General features: G+C 58.0%; 2 non-coding genes across 2 annotated transcripts; both read right to left on the reverse strand.

Annotated features, from left to right (window-relative positions):
- Positions 1-121: 121 nt before the first annotated feature.
- Positions 122-275, reverse strand: LOC148345203 (5.8S ribosomal RNA). Its single transcript, XR_015848742.1, has one exon. It is a non-coding gene; the product is annotated as a 5.8S ribosomal RNA (ribosomal RNA).
- Positions 276-1,617: 1,342 nt separating this feature from the next.
- Positions 1,618-3,604, reverse strand: LOC148345204 (18S ribosomal RNA). Its single transcript, XR_015848743.1, has one exon. It is a non-coding gene; the product is annotated as an 18S ribosomal RNA (ribosomal RNA).
- Positions 3,605-12,500: the final 8,896 nt, after the last annotated feature.

Consider the following 12,500-nt stretch of genomic DNA (forward strand, 5'->3'; position numbering starts at 1 on the left):
ACCGGCGGAATGTCGCGGAGGGCCCGAGCCTCGCCCGCGCGGACCGGGTTCTCGCGCCACCCGCCGGACGGACCGGCGGAATGTCGCGGAGGGCCCGGCCCGCGTCCGATCGATTGGAAAGCGCCGCTCAGACAGGCGTGGCCCCGGGGTAAAACCGGGGCCGCAATGTGCGTTCAAAGTGTCGATGATCAATGTGTCCTGCAAATCACATTAGTTCTCGCAGCTAGCTGCGTTCTTCATCGACGCACGAGCCGAGTGATCCACCGCTAAGAGTCGTACGTTTGGGCCCTTTTACGTCCGCCCGGGACGATCGGAGACAAATTCACGACAGGGTTTGTACCGGAGACGAACGCGCCGCGGGTGCCGTTCGGTCGCTCCCGCGAGCGAGCCCCTAACCCGCGGCGCGGTTACCGACGGGCGCGATACGCGCGACGCCGCGACGAGCCGAGCGGGTCGGGCGCGCGGCGCTGAGGCCGGCGCCCGGCGTCTCCCGCTCGGGGCCGCGACGGCGCCCGAGACGTGCGTCGGCCCGGGTAGGTCGGGCGCTCGGCGCTGAGGCCGGCGCCCGGCGTCTCCCGCTCGGGCCTGACACGACTCGGCGACCGGACTCGCCGGGTAGGTCGGGGGCTCGGCGCTGAGGCCGGCCCCCGGCGTCTCCTACCCGGACCCCGGAAGGCCATCCGACTTGGAAGCCCCGCCGCGCCGCGAAGCGACGCTTTGGGTGTTGCTACCCGTCAGCGAGTGGGTTTGGTTTACAAGGGCGGCGCGACCGCGCTGACACCGAGGGGGGACTGGCCCCCGACCCGGCCGCGGCCTGCCCGGACTATGGATGGACAGAGGAGACCGCGGCGGACCGCGCGGAACCGAACCCCCGGTGTCCGGAGCCCCGGGAGGGACTCCGGTGTCCGGGGGCCGGCCCACGCGCGCGCTACGCGGCCCCTCGAGGGCTCCGGCCGACGGACGCGTTTGGCCGGGGAAAAAGGTAGCCGGTGGGAGCACCGTTTCGTCGCCCTGAACCTTCGTCTCGGGCGGGCGTCCCGACGCCGCCGCCATACGGCCGTTGTGATCCGTGCGGGGATCCGCTTGCTCGGCGACCCTCGCCGAGAGCAGCCCCGCGCCGCACGGACACGCGACACCGACGGGCGGACGGACGCCGGGGCGCCGGCCCGAACCGTTACCTTTAAAGGACGGGAGGTCGTCGAGGCGAGTGCCGCCCCGGAAGCGCGCGCCGGAAGCGCGAGAACCGCGCCGAGCTAGGGTCGTCGGCATAGGGGGATTCCCCGGTTACGGGGGTCCCGCGCACGGCCGCCGCCTTTCGCCCGTCGCTGGCGGTCGCCTGTCGTCGCGCCGCGCCGCGCTACTGGGGTCGTCGGACGAGCGCGCTACCCCGCTCGCACGGAGGTAGCGCGACATCGCCCGCCGCCTTTTCTCGCGTCGCGCCGCGCCGCGTGGCGCCCGCCGAACTCGCTCCGACGCGCGGCCCGGGAGTGACCCGCGCCGCGCCCCCCGTCCCGTCCCGTCCCGGTCTACCCTCTTCCTCCGCCTGCGACGACCCGCCGCCCTCGGCGTCTGGCTCGTCGGGGGTGTACCGAGGCGGATCTGCTGCCGCTCGTACGTTAATGATCCTTCTGCAGGTTCACCTACAGAAACCTTGTTACGACTTTTACTTCCTCTAGATAGTCAAGTTCGACCGTCTTCTGGCACACCGCCGGAGCCGGGGCCGGCCCCGGCGGGGACTATCCGAGGACCTCACTAAGCCATCCGATCGGTAGTAGCGACGGGCGGTGTGTACAAAGGGCAGGGACTTAATCAACGCAGGCTAATGACCCGCGCTTACTGGGAATTCCTCGTTGGTGGGAAATAATTGCAATCCCCAGGCCCTGTCACGAGCGGGGTTCATAGGATTACCCGCGCCTGCCGGCGCGGGGATAGACGACGCGCTTATACGCTCAGTGTGGCGCGCGTGCAGCCCCGGACATCTAAGGGCATCACAGACCTGTTATTGCTCATTCTCGTGTGGCTGAGAGCCACTTGTCCCTCTAAGAAGTTTTCTGCCGCCGACCGCGCGGGGGGCCGCGGTACTATTTAGTATGTTTGAGTCTCGTTCGTTATCGGAATTAACCAGACAAATCGCTCCACCAACTACGAACGGCCATGCACCACCACCCACGGTATCGAGAAAGAGCCTTCAATCTGTCAATCCTTTCCGTGTCCGGGCCGGGTGAGGTTTCCCGTGTTGAGTCAAATTAAGCCGCATGCTCCACTCCTGGTGGTGCCCTTCCGTCAATTCCTTTAAGTTTCAGCTTTGCAACAATACTCCCCCCGGAACCCAGACACTTGGTCGGTTTCCCGGGTGCTGCTCGGCGGGTCATGGGAATAACGCCGCCGGATCGCGAGTCGGCATCGTTTATGGTCGGAACTAGGACGGTATCTGATCGTCTTCGAACCTCCGACTTTCGTTCTTGATTAATGAAAACATTCTTGGCAAATGCTTTCGCTCTCGTCCGTCTTGCGCCGGTCCAAGAATTTCACCTCTAGCGGCGCAGTACGAATGCCCCCGGCCGTCCCTCTTAATCATGGCCCCAGTTCATGACAACCCACAAAATAGAACCGGAGTCCTATTCCATTATTCCCAGCTGCGATATGCAGGGGCGGCCGTGTGGCCTGCTTTGAACACTCTAATTTCCTCAAAGTAAACGCTTCGGGCCCCGCGAGTGACACCCAGCGAAGGGCATCACGGGGGCTTTTGCCGAGAGGCAGGGGCTGGGACAGACGGATGCACGCCTCGCGGCGGACCGTCAGCTCGCGTCCCGGGGTCCAACTAGGAGCTTTTTAACTGCAGCAACTTTAAAATACGCTATTGGAGCTGGAATTACCGCGGCTGCTGGCACCAGACTTGCCCTCCAATGGATGCTGGCCGATGGGTTTGTGTTCGGCTCATTCCAATTACGGAGACTCGAACGAGTCCCGTATTGTTATTTTTCGTCACTACCTCCCCGTGTCGGGAGTGGGTAATTTGCGCGCCTGCTGCCTTCCTTGGATGTGGTAGCCGTTTCTCATGCTCCCTCTCCGGAATCGAACCCTGATTCCCCGTTACCCGTGGTCACCATGGTAGGCGCAGAGTCTACCATCGAAAGTTGATAGGGCAGACATTCGAATGAGTCGTCGCCGCCTCGGGTGGGCGAGCGATCGGCACGAGGTTATCCTGAGTCAACACAAAGGGGGGGCCGGGCCGGCGGAACGAGGACCGGCGCGCGCGGAGCCGCCCGCGCCGCTTACGCCCCCGCCCGGAGAGGCGGAGGCCGGACGCGGGGGACGCGCGCGACGGCTGAGCCCCCGCCCGCCGGACACCGCGTGGGTTTTTGTGTCTGATAAATGCACGCGTCCCCGGGGCGAGGCCGGAGCCCCGCCCGCGAGTCGGCGCTCGTTTGCATGTATTAGCTCTGGATTTGCCACAGTTATCCAAGTAACGGTGGAGCGATCAAAGGAACCATAACTGATTTAATGAGCCGTTCGCAGTTTCACTGTACTGGCCATTCGTACTTAGACATGCATGGCTTAATCTTGAAAACAAGCATATGCTACTGGCAGGATCAACCAGAGTGCGTCTGCCGCCGGGGGGGCGCTGCTGGTGGCGGTGCGGCCCTGGTCCGGGACGAGGCTGTGGCTACAGCCGGGCCCGGGGGGCCGCGCGACACTCGTATACGTTCGGACGGGCTGACGAGCGGGTGTCGTGAAACGATGTTTCGCGCGGAGCCCTAGCACGCGTGGCGTCGGGCTCCGCGACGGTCGGACGTCTGGGTGTGGCTCGAGACGGAAGCTCGACCTCGGTTCGTCTTGGTTCTGCCGCCAAAAGGTTCACGCCGAGGCATGGTTTCGCAAGAGGGCCCCGCGAGTGCCAGCCGTGGATCCCGCCTCACTCGTAACTCGTATCGGATTCGTCCGGCCTCACTTTCGTTCGCACATCGGACAGTTATACGTGTGCTTTAGTAGCTTCCGTTCCCTCTTAGTGAGGCCGTCCGTACGTACCGCCCCAGCTCTTTCTGAGGCGGGTATCCACTCGGCTCGGGGGGGCCCAACGTTTGCCTAGTATCCTCGGCGCTGGAGCTTGACCCGCAAAGCCGGAGGAGCCGCACGCCCGAACACCGGCTTGCGCCGGCCGACGTGGGCCCTCCGAGGCGGGTCTCGTGTGCCAATCGCTCAGTTGGGGAACCGGCAGGCCCGTGGGCCGACGCCGGCTCACCCGGGGGTGAAGGGTGCTTCGATGGAGGCCCCCTGTCAGCCTCCGCGGAAGTCCGGCTTCAATACTTTAAAGTTTGAAAAACTTAGACATTTTTCGAGAACCGGAGCTTAGAGGGGTACATGCAAAAGCCAGGGCCGCGGGAAGCGCCCTAAATACTTCAATACTTTAAAATTTGAAAAACTTAGAAATTTTTCGAGAACCGGCATCTTCCCTCGGTAATTGCGAGATGCGAGGCCGCCCCTAGCCTCTGCTCTGTCGGACTCAATGGTCACGGGTGGCCGCTGATTAGCCCTGGTGCTCACCTCTCAAAATTGCGAGTCCCTAATATAATTCTGGCTGTCGGCTGGAGAAGGGGGTATAAAATCGGCACTTGAGGGAACGCCGGGCCCTCAAGTTCGGGGCCCTCTAGCGGATTTTTGAGGTACTGCACTCCCATTGGAAATGCATGGGCGCTCCGTCCACTACCATGTAATTCCCTCACAATATCTGCCCCTGCGTGGCCGCGGGATGCTACTGCAGCCCCGTTGGTAATGAATGGGCCTTTCGGAGGCCATAAATACAGCGCCGCTGCATGGATTTTGGCGGTACTGCTGCTGTCGCTGAAAATACATGGACCCGTCTGAATGAATGGGCCTTTCGGAGGCCATAAACTCAGCGCCTCTGCATGGATTTTGGCGGTACTGCGGCTGTCGCTGAAAATACATGGACCCGTCTGAATGAATGGGCCTTTCGGAGGCCATAAATCCAGCGCCGCTGCATGGATTTTGGCGGTACTGCGGCTGTCGCTGAAAATACATGGACCCGTCTGAATGAATGGACAAAATATAAATCAGACACTACAGAACACAAGCATAATCCAAGATTACAAAATCATCTCAGCCTTTAAAAGAAACAAAAACCTGAAAGACTACTTAGTAAAAAGTAAATTACCAGAAATCAACATAACACAAACGCAGGGCCCCACATTCTACAAACAAGCCACCACAGTTAGGAACACCGTCACCAACACAAACTACCTAATTAAACAAACAATCACACCTGCTACGGAAAACTGAAAATACATGGACCCGTCTGAATGTATGGGCCTTTCAGAGGCCATAAACTCAGCCAGCGCCGGGCCAGTGTTTGGGGTATTGTGCCCGCCACTAGTGGCTGAATACATAATAATAATAATAATAATAATAATTCCCTTGTATTGTCATTCTGTGTAACAATGTACACAGAACGAAATGTCGATTGCACTGGGCTAGTGTTGAGGGAACGTCGGGCCCTCAAGTTCGGTGGCTTGGAGCGGATTTTTGAGGTACTGCACTCCCATTGGAAATGCATGGGCGCTCCGTCCACTACCATGTAATTCCCTCACAATATCTGCCCCTGCGTGGCCGCGGGATGCTACTGCAGCCCCGTTGGTAATGAATGGGCCTTTCGGAGGCCATAAATACAGCGCCGCTGCATGGATTTTGGCGGTACTGCTGCTGTCGCTGAAAATACATGGACCCGTCTGAATGAATGGGCCTTTCGGAGGCCATAAACTCAGCGCCTCTGCATGGATTTTGGCGGTACTGCGGCTGTCGCTGAAAATACATGGACCCGTCTGAATGAATGGGCCTTTCGGAGGCCATAAATTCAGCGCCGCTGCATGGATTTTGGCGGTACTGCGGCTGTCGCTGAAAATACATGGACCCGTCTGAATGAATGGACAAAATATAAATCAGACACTACAGAACACAAGCATAATCCAAGATTACAAAATCATCTCAGCCTTTAAAAGAAACAAAAACCTGAAAGACTACTTAGTAAAAAGTAAATTACCAGAAATCAACATAACACAAACGCAGGGCCCCACATTCTACAAACAAGCCACCACAGTTAGGAACACCGTCACCAACACAAACTACCTAATTAAACAAACAATCACACCTGCTACGGAAAACTGAAAATACATGGACCCGTCTGAATGTATGGGCCTTTCGGAGGCCATAAACTCAGCCAGCGCCGGGCCAGTGTTTGGGGTATTGTGCCCGCCACTAGTGGCTGAATACATAATAATAATAATAATAATAATAATAATTCCCTTGTATTGTCATTCTGTGTAACAATGTACACAGAACGAAATGTCGATTGCACTGGGCTAGTGTTGAGGGAACGTCGGGCCCTCAAGTTCGGTGGCTTGGAGCGGATTTTTGAGGTACTGCACTCCCATTGGAAATGCATGGGCGCTCCGTCCACTACCATGTAATTCCCTCACAATATCTGCCCCTGCGTGGCCGCGGGATGCTACTGCAGCCCCGTTGGTAATGAATGGGCCTTTCGGAGGCCATAAATACAGCGCCGCTGCATGGATTTTGGCGGTACTGCTGCTGTCGCTGAAAATACATGGACCCGTCTGAATGAATGGGCCTTTCGGAGGCCATAAACTCAGCGCCTCTGCATGGATTTTGGCGGTACTGCGGCTGTCGCTGAAAATACATGGACCCGTCTGAATGAATGGGCCTTTCGGAGGCCATAAATCCAGCGCCGCTGCATGGATTTTGGCGGTACTGCGGCTGTCGTTGAAAATACATGGACCCGTCTGAATGAATGGGCCTTTCGGATTCCATAAACCCAGCGCCGCTGCATGGATTTTGGCGGTACTGCGGCTGTCGCTGAAAATACATGGACCCGTCTGAATGAATGGGCCTTTCGGAGGCCATAAACTCAGCGCCGCTGCATGGATTTTGGCGGTACTGCGGCTGTCGCTGAAAATACATGGACCCGTCTGAATGAATGGACAAAATATAAATCAGACACTACAGAACACAAGCATAATCCAAGATTACAAAATCATCTCAGCCTTTAAAAGAAACAAAAACCTGAAAGACTACTTAGTAAAAAGTAAATTACCAGAAATCAACATAACACAAACGCAGGGCCCCACATTCTACAAACAAGCCACCACAGTTAGGAACACCGTCACCAACACAAACTACCTAATTAAACAAACAATCACACCTGCTACGGAAAACTGAAAATACATGGACCCGTCTGAATGTATGGGCCTTTCGGAGGCCATAAACTCAGCCAGCGCCGGGCCAGTGTTTGGGGTATTGTGCCCGCCACTAGTGGCTGAATACATAATAATAATAATAATAATAATAATAATTCCCTTGTATTGTCATTCTGTGTAACAATGTACACAGAACGAAATGTCGATTGCACTGGGCTAGTGTTGAGGGAACGTCGGGCCCTCAAGTTCGGTGGCTTGGAGCGGATTTTTGAGGTACTGCACTCCCATTGGAAATGCATGGGCGCTCCGTCCACTACCATGTAATTCCCTCACAATATCTGCCCCTGCGTGGCCGCGGGATGCTACTGCAGCCCCGTTGGTAATGAATGGGCCTTTCGGAGGCCATAAATACAGCGCCGCTGCATGGATTTTGGCGGTACTGCTGCTGTCGCTGAAAATACATGGACCCGTCTGAATGAATGGGCCTTTCGGAGGCCATAAACTCAGCGCCTCTGCATGGATTTTGGCGGTACTGCGGCTGTCGCTGAAAATACATGGACCCGTCTGAATGAATGGGCCTTTCGGAGGCCATAAATCCAGCGCCGCTGCATGGATTTTGGCGGTACTGCGGCTGTCGCTGAAAATACATGGACCCGTCTGAATGTATGGGCCTTTCGGAGGCCATATACTCAGCTGAAGGTTGAGAACTTGGCTAGTGTTTGGGGACTTGTGCCCGCCACTAGTGGCTGAAATCCGGGCCGGTGTTTGGGGAATTGTGCGCGTATTATCGGGCCGGTGTTTGGGGATATGCGCGCGTATTATCGGACCGGTGTTTGGGGAATCGTGCCCGCCACTAGTGGCTGAATCCCGGGCTAGTGTTGGGGGACTTGTGCCCGCCAATAGTGGCTGAAATCCGCGCCGGTGTTTGGGGAATTGTGCGCGTATTATCGGGCCGGTGTTTGGGGATATGCGCGCGTATTATCGGACCGGTGTTTGGGGATTTGTGCCCGCCACTAGTGGCTGAGAACTTGGCTAGTGTTTGGGGACTTGTGCCCGCCACTAGTGGCTGAAATCCGGGCCGGTGTTTGGGGAATTGTGCGCGTATTATCGGGCCGGTGTTTGGGGATATGCGCGCGTATTATCGGACCGGTGTTTGGGGAATCGTGCCCGCCACTAGTGGCTGAATCCCGGGCTAGTGTTGGGGGACTTGTGCCCGCCAATAGTGGCTGAGAACTTGGCTAGTGTTGGGGGACTTGTGCCCGCCACTAGTGGCTGAAATCCGCGCCGGTGTTTGGGGAATTGTGCGCGTATTATCGGGCCGGTGTTTGGGGAATCGTGCCCGCCACTAGTGGCTGAATCCCGGGCTAGTGTTGGGGGACTTGTGCCCGCCAATAGTGGCTGAAATCCGCGCCGGTGTTTGGGGAATTGTGCGCGTATTATCGGGCCGGTGTTTGGGGATATGCGCGCGTATTATCGGACCGGTGTTTGGGGAATCGTGCCCGCCACTAGTGGCTGAATCCCGGGCTAGTGTTGGGGGACTTGTGCCCGCCAATAGTGGCTGAAATCCGCGCCGGTGTTTGGGGAATTGTGCGCGTATTATCGGGCCGGTGTTTGGGGATATGCGCGCGTATTATCGGACCGGTGTTTGGGGAATTGTGCCCGCCACTAGTGGCTGAGAACTGGGCTAGTGTTGGGGGACTTGTGCCCGCCACTAGTGGCTGAAATCCGGGCCGGTGTTTGGGGAATTGTGCGCGTATTATCGGGCCGGTGTTTGGGGATATGCGCGCGTATTATCGGGCCGGTGTTTGGGGATATGCGCGCGTATTATCGGACCGGTGTTTGGGGAATCGTGCCCGCCACTAGTGGCTGAATCCCGGGCTAGTGTTGGGGGACTTGTGCCCGCCAATAGTGGCTGAAATCCGCGCCGGTGTTTGGGGAATTGTGCGCGTATTATCGGGCCGGTGTTTGGGGATATGCGCGCGTATTATCGGACCGGTGTTTGGGGAATTGTGCCCGCCACTAGTGGCTGAGAACTGGGCTAGTGTTGGGGGACTTGTGCCCGCCACTAGTGGCTGAAATCCGGGCCGGTGTTTGGGGAATTGTGCGCGTATTATCGGGCCGGTGTTTGGGGATATGCGCGCGTATTATCGGGCCGGTGTTTGGGGATATGCGCGCGTATTATCGGACCGGTGTTTGGGGAATCGTGCCCGCCACTAGTGGCTGAATCCCGGGCTAGTGTTGGGGGACTTGTGCCCGCCAATAGTGGCTGAAATCCGCGCCGGTGTTTGGGGAATTGTGCGCGTATTATCGCGCCGGTGTTTGGGGATATGCGCGCGTATTATCGGACCGGTGTTTGGGGAATCGTGCCCGCCACTAGTGGCTGAATCCCGGGCTAGTGTTGGGGGACTTGTGCCCGCCAATAGTGGCTGAAATCCGCGCCGGTGTTTGGGGAATTGTGCGCGTATTATCGGGCCGGTGTTTGGGGATATGCGCGCGTATTATCGGACCGGTGTTTGGGGAATTGTGCCCGCCACTAGTGGCTGAATCCCGGGCTAGTGTTGGGGGACTTGTGCCCGCCACTAGTGGCTGAAATCCGCGCCGGTGTTTGGGGAATTGTGCGCGTATTATCGGGCCGGTGTTTGGGGATATGCGCGCGTATTATCGGACCGGTGTTTGGGGAATCGTGCCCGCCACTAGTGGCTGAATCCCGGGCTAGTGTTGGGGGACTTGTGCCCGCCAATAGTGGCTGAAATCCGCGCCGGTGTTTGGGGAATTGTGCGCGTATTATCGGGCCGGTGTTTGGGGATATGCGCGCGTATTATCGGACCGGTGTTTGGGGAATTGTGCCCGCCACTAGTGGCTGAGAACTGGGCTAGTGTTGGGGGACTTGTGCCCGCCACTAGTGGCTGAAATCCGGGCCGGTGTTTGGGGAATTGTGCGCGTATTATCGGGCCGGTGTTTGGGGATATGCGCGCGTATTATCGGGCCGGTGTTTGGGGATATGCGCGCGTATTATCGGACCGGTGTTTGGGGAATCGTGCCCGCCACTAGTGGCTGAATCCCGGGCTAGTGTTGGGGGACTTGTGCCCGCCAATAGTGGCTGAAATCCGCGCCGGTGTTTGGGGAATTGTGCGCGTATTATCGGGCCGGTGTTTGGGGATATGCGCGCGTATTATCGGACCGGTGTTTGGGGAATCGTGCCCGCCACTAGTGGCTGAATCCCGGGCTAGTGTTGGGGGACTTGTGCCCGCCAATAGTGGCTGAAATCCGCGCCGGTGTTTGGGGAATTGTGCGCGTATTATCGGGCCGGTGTTTGGGGATATGCGCGCGTATTATCGGACCGGTGTTTGGGGAATTGTGCCCGCCACTAGTGGCTGAGAACTTGGCTAGTGTTTGGGGACTTGTGCCCGCCACTAGTGGCTGAAATCCGGGCCGGTGTTTGGGGAATTGTGCGCGTATTATCGGGCCGGTGTTTGGGGATATGCGCGCGTATTATCGGACCGGTGTTTGGGGAATCGTGCCCGCCACTAGTGGCTGAATCCCGGGCTAGTGTTGGGGGACTTGTGCCCGCCAATAGTGGCTGAGAACTTGGCTAGTGTTGGGGGACTTGTGCCCGCCACTAGTGGCTGAAATCCGCGCCGGTGTTTGGGGAATTGTGCGCGTATTATCGGGCCGGTGTTTGGGGAATCGTGCCCGCCACTAGTGGCTGAATCCCGGGCTAGTGTTGGGGGACTTGTGCCCGCCAATAGTGGCTGAAATCCGCGCCGGTGTTTGGGGAATTGTGCGCGTATTATCGGGCCGGTGTTTGGGGATATGCGCGCGTATTATCGGACCGGTGTTTGGGGAATCGTGCCCGCCACTAGTGGCTGAATCCCGGGCTAGTGTTGGGGGACTTGTGCCCGCCAATAGTGGCTGAAATCCGCGCCGGTGTTTGGGGAATTGTGCGCGTATTATCGGGCCGGTGTTTGGGGATATGCGCGCGTATTATCGGGCCGGTGTTTGGGGATATGCGCGCGTATTATCGGACCGGTGTTTGGGGAATCGTGCCCGCCACTAGTGGCTGAATCCCGGGCTAGTGTTGGGGGACTTGTGCCCGCCAATAGTGGCTGAAATCCGCGCCGGTGTTTGGGGAATTGTGCGCGTATTATCGGGCCGGTGTTTGGGGATATGCGCGCGTATTATCGGACCGGTGTTTGGGGAATCGTGCCCGCCACTAGTGGCTGAATCCCGGGCTAGTGTTGGGGGACTTGTGCCCGCCAATAGTGGCTGAAATCCGCGCCGGTGTTTGGGGAATTGTGCGCGTATTATCGGGCCGGTGTTTGGGGATATGCGCGCGTATTATCGGACCGGTGTTTGGGGAATTGTGCCCGCCACTAGTGGCTGAGAACTGGGCTAGTGTTGGGGGACTTGTGCCCTCCAATAGTGGCTGAAATCCGGGCTAGTGTTGAGGGACTTGTGCCCGCCAATAGTGGCTGAAATCCGCGCCGGTGTTTGGGGAATTGTGCGCGTATTATCGGGCCGGTGTTTGGGGATATGCGCGCGTATTATCGGACCGGTGTTTGGGGAATCGTGCCCGCCACTAGTGGCTGAGAACTTGGCTAGTGTTTGGGGACTTGTGCCCGCCACTAGTGGCTGAAATCCGCGCCGGTGTTTGGGGAATTGTGCGCGTATTATCGGGCCGGTGTTTGGGGATATGCGCGCGTATTATCGGACCGGTGTTTGGGGAATTGTGCCCGCCACTAGTGGCTGAGAACTTGGCTAGTGTTTGGGGACTTGTGCCCGCCACTAGTGGCTGAAATCCGGGCCGGTGTTTGGGGAATTGTGCGCGTTTTATCGGGCCGGTGTTTGGGGATATGCGCGCGTATTATCGGACCGGTGTTTGGGGAATCGTGCCCGCCACTAGTGGCTGAATCCCGGGCTAGTGTTGGGGGACTTGTGCCCGCCAATAGTGGCTGAATCCCGGGCTAGTGTTGGGGGACTTGTGCCCGCCAATAGTGGCTGAAATCCGCGCCGGTGTTTGGGGAATTGTGCGCGTATTATCGGGCCGGTGTTTGGGGATATGCGCGCGTATTATCGGACCGGTGTTTGGGGAATTGTGCCCGCCACTAGTGGCTGAGAACTTGGCTAGTGTTTGGGGACTTGTGCCCGCCACTAGTGGCTGAAATCCGGGCCGGTGTTTGGGGAATTGTGCGCGTATTATCGGGCCGGTGTTTGGGGATATGCGCGCGTATTATCGGACCGGTGTTTGGGGAATCGTGCCCGCCACTAGTG

Source organism: Urocampus carinirostris, unplaced genomic scaffold, assembly GCF_059441175.1.
Source record: "Urocampus carinirostris isolate Australia breed hairy pipefish unplaced genomic scaffold, RoL_Ucar_1.0 HiC_scaffold_66, whole genome shotgun sequence".
NCBI classification, from domain to species: domain Eukaryota; kingdom Metazoa; phylum Chordata; class Actinopteri; order Syngnathiformes; family Syngnathidae; genus Urocampus; species Urocampus carinirostris.